Source organism: Neolamprologus brichardi, chromosome 12 (genome assembly GCF_056152115.1).
Source record: "Neolamprologus brichardi isolate AB-2024 chromosome 12, ASM5615211v1, whole genome shotgun sequence".
In the NCBI taxonomy this organism is placed as follows: domain Eukaryota; kingdom Metazoa; phylum Chordata; class Actinopteri; order Cichliformes; family Cichlidae; genus Neolamprologus; species Neolamprologus brichardi.
The window spans coordinates 26511735-26520318 of NC_142115.1; positions in this window are offsets into that span (position 1 = coordinate 26511735).

Consider the following 8584-nt stretch of genomic DNA (forward strand, 5'->3'; position numbering starts at 1 on the left):
AACACAATGTTTTATGCTGTCGTGATTTTTCACAGTGTCTCTGTGGTTCCCTGAAGGTTCTCTTTATTGAGTTAAATAATGTTTAAGGGCGTGCTTAATTCAAACCATCACTCAGTAGTATCAGGTGGGTGATTTGTGTAAGAGATTATTGTTTTTCGGTGCATGAGAATGAATCAAGGCATTAGATGAGCCTTCTTAGGTTTCACATAACAGGAGACAAAGGAGAAAACCACAGTTCAAAACTTCACCTCAAATTCCCCTACTGACAGTCAGTCTGACCTTATAATACCTGCAGTATAACTTTCATTAGATTCCTCACTCACAGATCATGAAAACAAATCTCATTACCTGCAGATGATCACTGCTGACTAACACTGACCAGAAAAGCTCCCATTTCAAATAAGGGTCTCCAGTTTCGCACTCTAGCACTTTTTTCTTACTGCTTTGTCATGAAATGTGGCTTTGGCATGTAGTTTGACACTCTGCCTTTGATCTTGAGGTGAGTCACGAGTCTCAATCATTGGTATAAGTCAGCCTTTGCATGGAGATCAGATAACCAGGATGCGGTGCAGCTAATGAGGCCTGTCGCTGCCTTCACAATGCTGCATTGTGAAGTTTCCTTTCAGGCACCTCTGTGTTGTTGCACTACTCAGAGATCAAGATTCAGATATTCACCACTAAGTCTTCTCTAACATGACAAGCACACAATTGTATCTAATGATGACTAGTGTGAGCTGGTATTTTCACAGAGCTATAGTCAGAGTGTACGTCAAAGGTTAACTTTCAAGGAGTCAAAACTGGGGTATGGTTGAGGGGCAGGGGCAGATTAATGGTGATAGATAAAGACAGCAAGTAATGCCTAACACTGTGATCAGCAGGACACACAAGCAGTATATTTTATATATTATAGTATCATGGAACAATATGGAGCTATGTGATATACTGGTCACCCGTCCAGGGTCTACCCCGTCTTGTCACCTTACAGCAGCTGGGATAGGATCCAACTCCCTCAGAACCCTCAATTGGATAAGCAGGAGAAAATGGACGGATGGACGGAGGAAAGAAAGAAAATGTTGTTTCCTTTCAAATAATTAAGAATCGTTTTAATACATTCAGAATTTTTTCTATGGAGCCTGCAACATAAGTGGATGAGACAACAGTTCGTTTTATCTGTCACTCCTGTAGATCTCCATTGTAGTTGCAAGATGAATAGACAATAAAGTGCCTATTATCTGTGATTATTGACAACAGATTCTTTAATAGAACTTATATTATAATACGTTTTGAAAATATCAATTCAAGTCATGAATAGAAAATTAGCATGAATATTACCAAAGAACGTGTTGTTTATATGTTTATGCTACTATACTTCTTCTTCTTCTTCTTTTTTTTTTACTAAAGGAGTCATGGTGTAGGGCACCTCTGTACTGGCTTCACGTTTAAGACCTTGCAGCTACATCCATCTTTTTAAGCCTGCAGCTTATCGGGAGGTTGCTTGTAATTTACAGAGTTATTTCTTCCACCTCAGACTAATTTTTTTCTAAATCAATGACATCTAGAAAAAGTTCTTCAAGGCTTTGTTACATCTAAACTGTGCTACTTTAAACGACTGTAAACTGGAACTGATGAATCGTCTTTTGCTTTGTTTACAATTAGTCCAAATGCTGCAGGCACGTTACTGACTGGGAAAATAAAAGCAGATAAGAATACTCCTGTGTTAGCAGCTTTGCTCGGTACTCTGTGTCTTATAGAATCCAGAAAAAAGTGACAACATTTATTTTTTACTTAAATGCTCTTTCATCTCCATATACCAGTCAAAATTTTTAGAAAACTCTATTTTTTTCAGTTATTTATTGCAATTCACTTTGAAGTCTAATGAACAGCTTGAAATGGTAAAAAGGTAAGCGGTGAACTGCCAGAGTTAAAAAAAAAACTGTAAGGTTACTCAAAACTGAAAAATAATGTACATTTCAGAATTATACAAAAAGGCCTTTTCAGGGAACGCAAACTGGGTTAACAATTTAAAGCTGTTCTGCAGCAGTGGAGGTTGATCAAGCCTTGAAAGCTGGTGCTACTAATACCTACAGGTGTTCCAATTTCTTTGGACTACTTACAACCCCTCTGTCTGCATACAAACAGTGTTGGAGCACACTGTGATACCATACCCTCGTAGTGTGTTGCTACAAAAATGGTGAGAAAAAGCAATTAACAATGGTAGAGAGACAGACCATCATAACACTTACAAATGTAGGTCTTTCCTGCAGAGAAATTGCAAAGGTGTCAGTGAGTACAGTTTCTTTCACCATCAAAAGGCACTCAGGAACTGGGGCAAACTCTGGGAGGAAGAGGTCTGGCAGACCCAAAGATACAACTGAATCAGAGGACAAGTTTCTGAGAGTAAACAGCTTGCGTGATAGGTGGCTCACAGGACTACAGCTTCAAGCATGTCATAGTAAGCAAGTCTTAGTTTTAACTGTGAAGCGAAGACTTTGAGTTGGAGCAAGAAAGCCATCGTTAAGACGTCAGAATAAGACGGAGAGGCTTGCCTGGGCCATGAAACACCATCACTGGACTACCGAAGACTGGAAGAAGGTATTATGGACTGATGAATCAAAAAATGAAATCTTTGGTTCATCACTCAGGATCTTTGTACGCCATCCAGTAGGTGAAAGGATGCCTCCACAGTGTGTGGCATGAACTGTCAAACACGGAGGAGGAAGTGTGATGGTCTGGGGCTGCTTTGCTGGATCCAGGGTCGGTGACTTGTACAGAGTGAGAGGCACCATGAACCAAAACAGCTACTGCAGCATTCTGCAGTGCCATACACCCTCTGGTATGCAGCTAGGTGGTCAGGGATTCATCCTACTGCAAGATAATGGCCCAAAACATTAGTCCAAACTATGCCAGAACTACCTCAAGAAAAAAGAACAAGAAGTCAAGCTTGAAAACATGGAGTCTTCCACAGTCTCCAGACTTAAACCCCATCGAGTTGGTTTGGGATGAACTGGGCAGAAGAGTGAAAGCAAAGCAACCTACAAGTGCCACACGTTTATGGAAACGTCTGTGACAGATATGGGGAGAACTTTTTAAGAAATATTTGGTTTATATTGTAGAAAGAATGCTACAGGTGTGTTCAGCCGTTATATCTGCCAAAGGTGGCTACTTTAATGAGTCAAAAGTTTAGAATACATTCTGGTCTATAAAGTGATTTTATGATTTCTCAAATTGCTTATTTGTACTATGTTTTAATTTGAGGGTGCAAAGAGGCATTAAAGTGCATAACTTTCAATAAAAAACTGTAAAAATTGGGGTGTTCTAAAATTTTTGACCAATAGTGTGGTTGACATGGTGCATCCGTATATACCCTCTAGATCATTAAGGTTTGCATGCCAATAACTTTTGACCATCCCACAACTGAAGCTTATAACAACAAAAAAAAAAATGGGACGAGTTTTTGCCCTCATTGCGCCAAGACCCTGGAATGATCTCAGAAGTGATCTGAGACATGCTGCTGATCTCTGGAACGTTGATCGAGGTTGATCGAGATGGTTTGTTGTTGTGTTATTTGTGCAAGTAGTATGAATGGGGGTTGAGAGAGTCATCTGGAAAACCTTCTCTTTTTCTTATTGGGAAACACTTTGGTTTAAAATGTGCTACATAACTCAATTTACTTAATTATTTAACTGTATTTAGTTTAAACTGCATGTTTCTAATTAATATAACGTTGACTGTGGATGCCAGAGAGATTCTATTTAAATCGCTCAATGATTAGCTGCTTGGGAAATACCACATGCTGTAAATCTTTCTGGTTTAAATCTAAATGAATCAATCAAGGCTGCCTCATAACCTGACATTATGACTTGTTGATCCAGAGCTTGGTGGCTATTTTCCCCAACAGATGGCAGCCTGATGGGCTTTCAATGAGCCAACAATCCAACCTCCTACCAGCAGACCAGTAAACCAACCAACAACCCAGCCGTTAAAACCCTTCAGACAAGTTGCTTTTAAGTTAACCTAGTCATTCATGGAGCCAGCAGGCCCCCCACCCCCTCCAGACCCTCACAGCTCTAATCCACCTTGCTTGGCCGTGGCCTAGAAGTGCTCATTTCGAGTGCCCCACAATCTGTGGTCACAACAAGCTTAGCTGCGTGCTAATCCGCCTTGTTCCATCCAGCAAATCATTATCCTCTCACTGATACTGTCTACACCCGTTACTGCTCTTAATGGCATACATCCTAATGTTTTTTTCATGCATCTTTCTGCCAAAATATGATTTCTCCTACAATGACTCAGAGAAAAAAAGAAAAAAGAGTAGACACAAAGACACACATGCACGCACACTCTCACACACACACACACACACACAAAAGAAAACAGACAAATAAACAAGCGGAGGGAATAATTACCTGCCAAAAGGACCATGGATTTAAAGTCAAAATAGACAGCAAAGCAGACAGACAAACAGATTTCCGCTCTCACACGCATTAACACGATAAATTATGTGTCCCTTGTGAATTTATATTGCTCTCCATGAGTCATTAATGGGGGTCAGTAGGTCCCTAAATGCCCATTCCCATGTTGGCTGGTTTGTCATTAATGTATCACGGTCAGTGTCATAATGGAGTCTGCTTTACAATCGTGTGTGTGTGCTCGTGTTATAGTCTGGGATCATACTGATGAGGACGCTCAGGTCATGTCATCTGTAATTATTCGGGCAATTTGAGGCTTTGAGAAACACAGTTTATATTCCAAAGTAAAAGAAAAAAATTGCTTAATTTAAAATAAACAAAAAGAAAAAAAAAACTGTTTAAATCTAGAGGGGAGAAAATCAATAAAGAAGTATTTGAATGTGTCAGTTTATTCTTGAGAGCATAGGAAAGAGAATATTTGCACATTATATGCACATTATGTCAAATGATCTCAAATGAAAGTACATGACTTTAACTGATTTCACTGGTTTGTTACAGACAAGAAATATAATAGTAATCAAAGTGTATTCAAAAAACGAGAGATAATTCCCATTTCAATCCAAGCTTATTTATTAGGCATATTTGAATAGCCAGATCACAACAGTCACCTTAAGGCACTTTATACTCCAAGGTAAAGACCTTCTAGTGTTATGGAGAAAAACCCCAACAATAAGACTAACCATGAGCAAGCATTCGGTGATGGTAGGAAGTAAAAACTCCCTTTTAACACAAAAAAATCTTGAAATCTTGCAACCTGTAGGGCGATTAGGGGAAAATGAAAAGAAAAAGGAGAGCCTTCTCTCTCACTATGAGAGAGAAGATGTAATTTAATGACATGTGACAGTGGGAGTAGTAGATCTGTTTAATTTTGGGGTTATTTTTATTTACGTATTTCCTGTATTGCTGAAATATTGTGAAAAATAAATGACAAGGAAACAGATCATTATGGTAAGCTACCATGTTTCCAAGCAGTAAATACAAGGAGTGATAAAGTTACATGGATATAATGTTATGGAATAAGTACTGCAGGGATAGACTGTACATAAAGGATGGATGAAATCACCATGCTCCCAGCTGACTTAGGTGTGCTTTAGATGCATGTTGATGCATGTACATGCTACTTCAAATTTCTGGGATGACGCAAAAAGGCGGGAGCTAAAAAAGATTATGTGAAAGTTAAATAACGGAGACACTCTACACTGCAGCATCAACACTTTCTGTTAAAAAGTCAGCCTGAAACACCAAAAAGTAGTCTGGAGGCAAACACTTCAAAGCAGCAGTGTCACCTTAATTAGCTAGCTAGCCAGAGCTGTTAAAACCTGCCAGAACCAGTTAGCCAGAACAAGAAAGTCAGAATGCAACGGGGCTTTTGTTTACCTGTTTAACATAATTTCACCACTCTGTCAAATAAATGTAAATATATGAAGTAAATTAGAGCCTAACCTTGCGTCTATTTATCTCGTTAAACGTTTTTCCTTTCTGTTTATTATGCTGTCTGTGCATATGGCTGCATGTGCCCAGTAATTCTGTCTTTATGAATTCTAGAATCTGGGACTCCTTGAAAAGAAAAAATATTTTCCTGTGAACTTGCCCTGTTTTTGCTGCTGTGCTGTAAACAGCCCCACAAGATACTCTTACAATTAAACAAAAATATTAATCAAATACTGGATTAATTTTTGATGGTGTTACTTTTTCTGTGCCTTCATTAAGTTCTTGATGACATATAATGCCAAACAATACATTTGTTATCAATTCGAAAGCAAATGGAATAATTATTGTAAAATAAAGAGTGGCAGTAAGGACCACAGCAGTAATCCATACTAAGTGGAGGATTTCTTGCAGCAGCAATATTTCACATGGCACCTGGTGCCTTGTGCACTAAACACTGTCTACAGTAATTCATATTAAGCTGAAATAAGTCTTGCAATAATCTGGATGCTGGCCAAAATTCAGTGCAGAGCAGACGTTATTGCCTTGTAGAATACATAAAAGTACACTAGAGACATTTTACCCTTGTAGGAGGCACATTAACACATCTCAAGCACTTAAACAGCACTAAATGTATCTTTAAGGCATTTAGGTGGCCTTGTTGTGAAGTGGGAGAAACCTGGAAAGGTTTAAACAATGAAATAGGCCTCCAAGCGGCTCGTGCAATTGAATCATGAAGTCTGGCAGCCACAGAAAACAGAGTCGAATGTGGAAATACAAAAACATAAAAATAGATGGAAGAAAATAGATTATGACCTTATCCAGACACAAAACTGTGAAGATGAGAGTCACTGTATTAAACTACAATACAGTGAATCATTGTATGACCAGTAGCCACTCTCATTTTTTGTCCATATTTATACAATGTTAATTTCTAGAATTCCCGGCCCGCACACGGTCCATTTACTTTAACCAGGAATCCATTAAAGTTTCCTTTAAAGGGTGTTATGATATGATGGTTCAGTGAGAAAGCAGAAAGATGCAGCATAGCATGCCGAACACTGTCATGGCGATAACAGCCTATTCTTGTATGATTTCCAGTGCACTGAATCATGCATCATTCAGCTCAAACTTCTCTGAACCCAAAAAGTATCCAGCCGAAGAGTCTCAGCAAGGATTTGCAGGAACCAGGGCGAGAGCAACTGTCTCTCACGCTTTTGAAAAAAGCCTTAGGCTGTAAAGAAGCAGCAAGAGAAGTATACCTCTGAGAGTTCTGATGGCAAAGTGAACAGGGGAAAGAGCCAAGCCTTGCTCTGCTGTTATAAGCCCTGAACTGCATACGTTGACGTACAAGCAAGGGAGAAATTGGCAGTGGGAATAAGGGCAACACAGTGTAAATTTGGAGCACAAAAGGCTTAAGGGGACACTGTGCATTCATCCCTGTGGCCCTGCACACACACATTCAGTACAGTATGCATGGGGCTTAAGAGGTGGCTGTGGAGAATGGCTGGTGAGGAGATCAAAACAAAGCCCATGGGTGATGTTGGAGGGGAGCTCTGACAATTGGGATGGAAGTCTGCTCCTCATCTTCTGGTCTTATCCACAGTGGCATGTGCACACACTCACACATATATTCACTAAGAGCATAATGACCATAAGAAAAAGGGAGATAACCCAAAAAGGCACACCAGCAGGAGAGAAAGTTAAAACCCACATGCATTCGTGCACACACACTACCAGCACAAGGCTTTAACTGGCTGATATTGCCAGGAGTTCCAAGGATAATCCTGTGAAACTGTGTTTGTGGGGAGAAACTTGTTTTCAGTGGCCAGGAGAAAACACCCTCCAAATGTTGAGTGAAGATGCCAATCAACTTCATACCACAGTCATAATCTGTGACCTGGTTTCTCAGTGTTGTCGGCCTCTTTGAGGGGGGAAAAATAACAGCAAAACAGCTCCATCCAATTATTTTTGTTCCATGGCATTTCAACATTTTCTGCAAACATGCCTGGTGTTTTCATAGTCACAGCTCAGAGCTACGATTGGCCTGATCTGAACACCATATATATAGTGTGGAACAAATAGTGTGAGTTGTATTTGCACAAGCCCTTAGTGCGATAAAGACTGCCACCAGAGTAGGTGCACTCTGCAGCAGGGAAATGTGGCCAAAAATGTACAGAGAACCAAAAAGACAGAATTTATGGGAGTGCAACCTCTATAAATTGTGTCACCCTGCAAGGGGCCAAGAACCACAACTGAGGTGACAAAGATAGAAATGGGAAATGCCATTTGATTTATGAATTCACATATGTTGTTAATTTTGCACAGGACAGACTCATCACTGCGTTTGCACATAAACAACTCACTCCCAAAGCTGTAAACTGGCGTAGAGGGACTGTTGGGAATGTGAAACAGATCTTTGCGGGAATGACAGTTTTAACAAAATTAACAAAACGATCAGCTTGATGTCTGAGGATCTGTTTTGCAAGTCTCAGTGAGACAACACAGAAGACGGTTTGTATTTGTGTTCAGACGTAAAGCTGATTTCACACATAAACTCCAGACAATGTCGGGAGAATCAGATCAGGACATTGTCTGAAACGGATCTTCTTTACACACAAACACCACCACAAGTTCTTGTCAGTGGAAATATTTCATTTGTTATAAGCGAGGATAATGCTTGGATG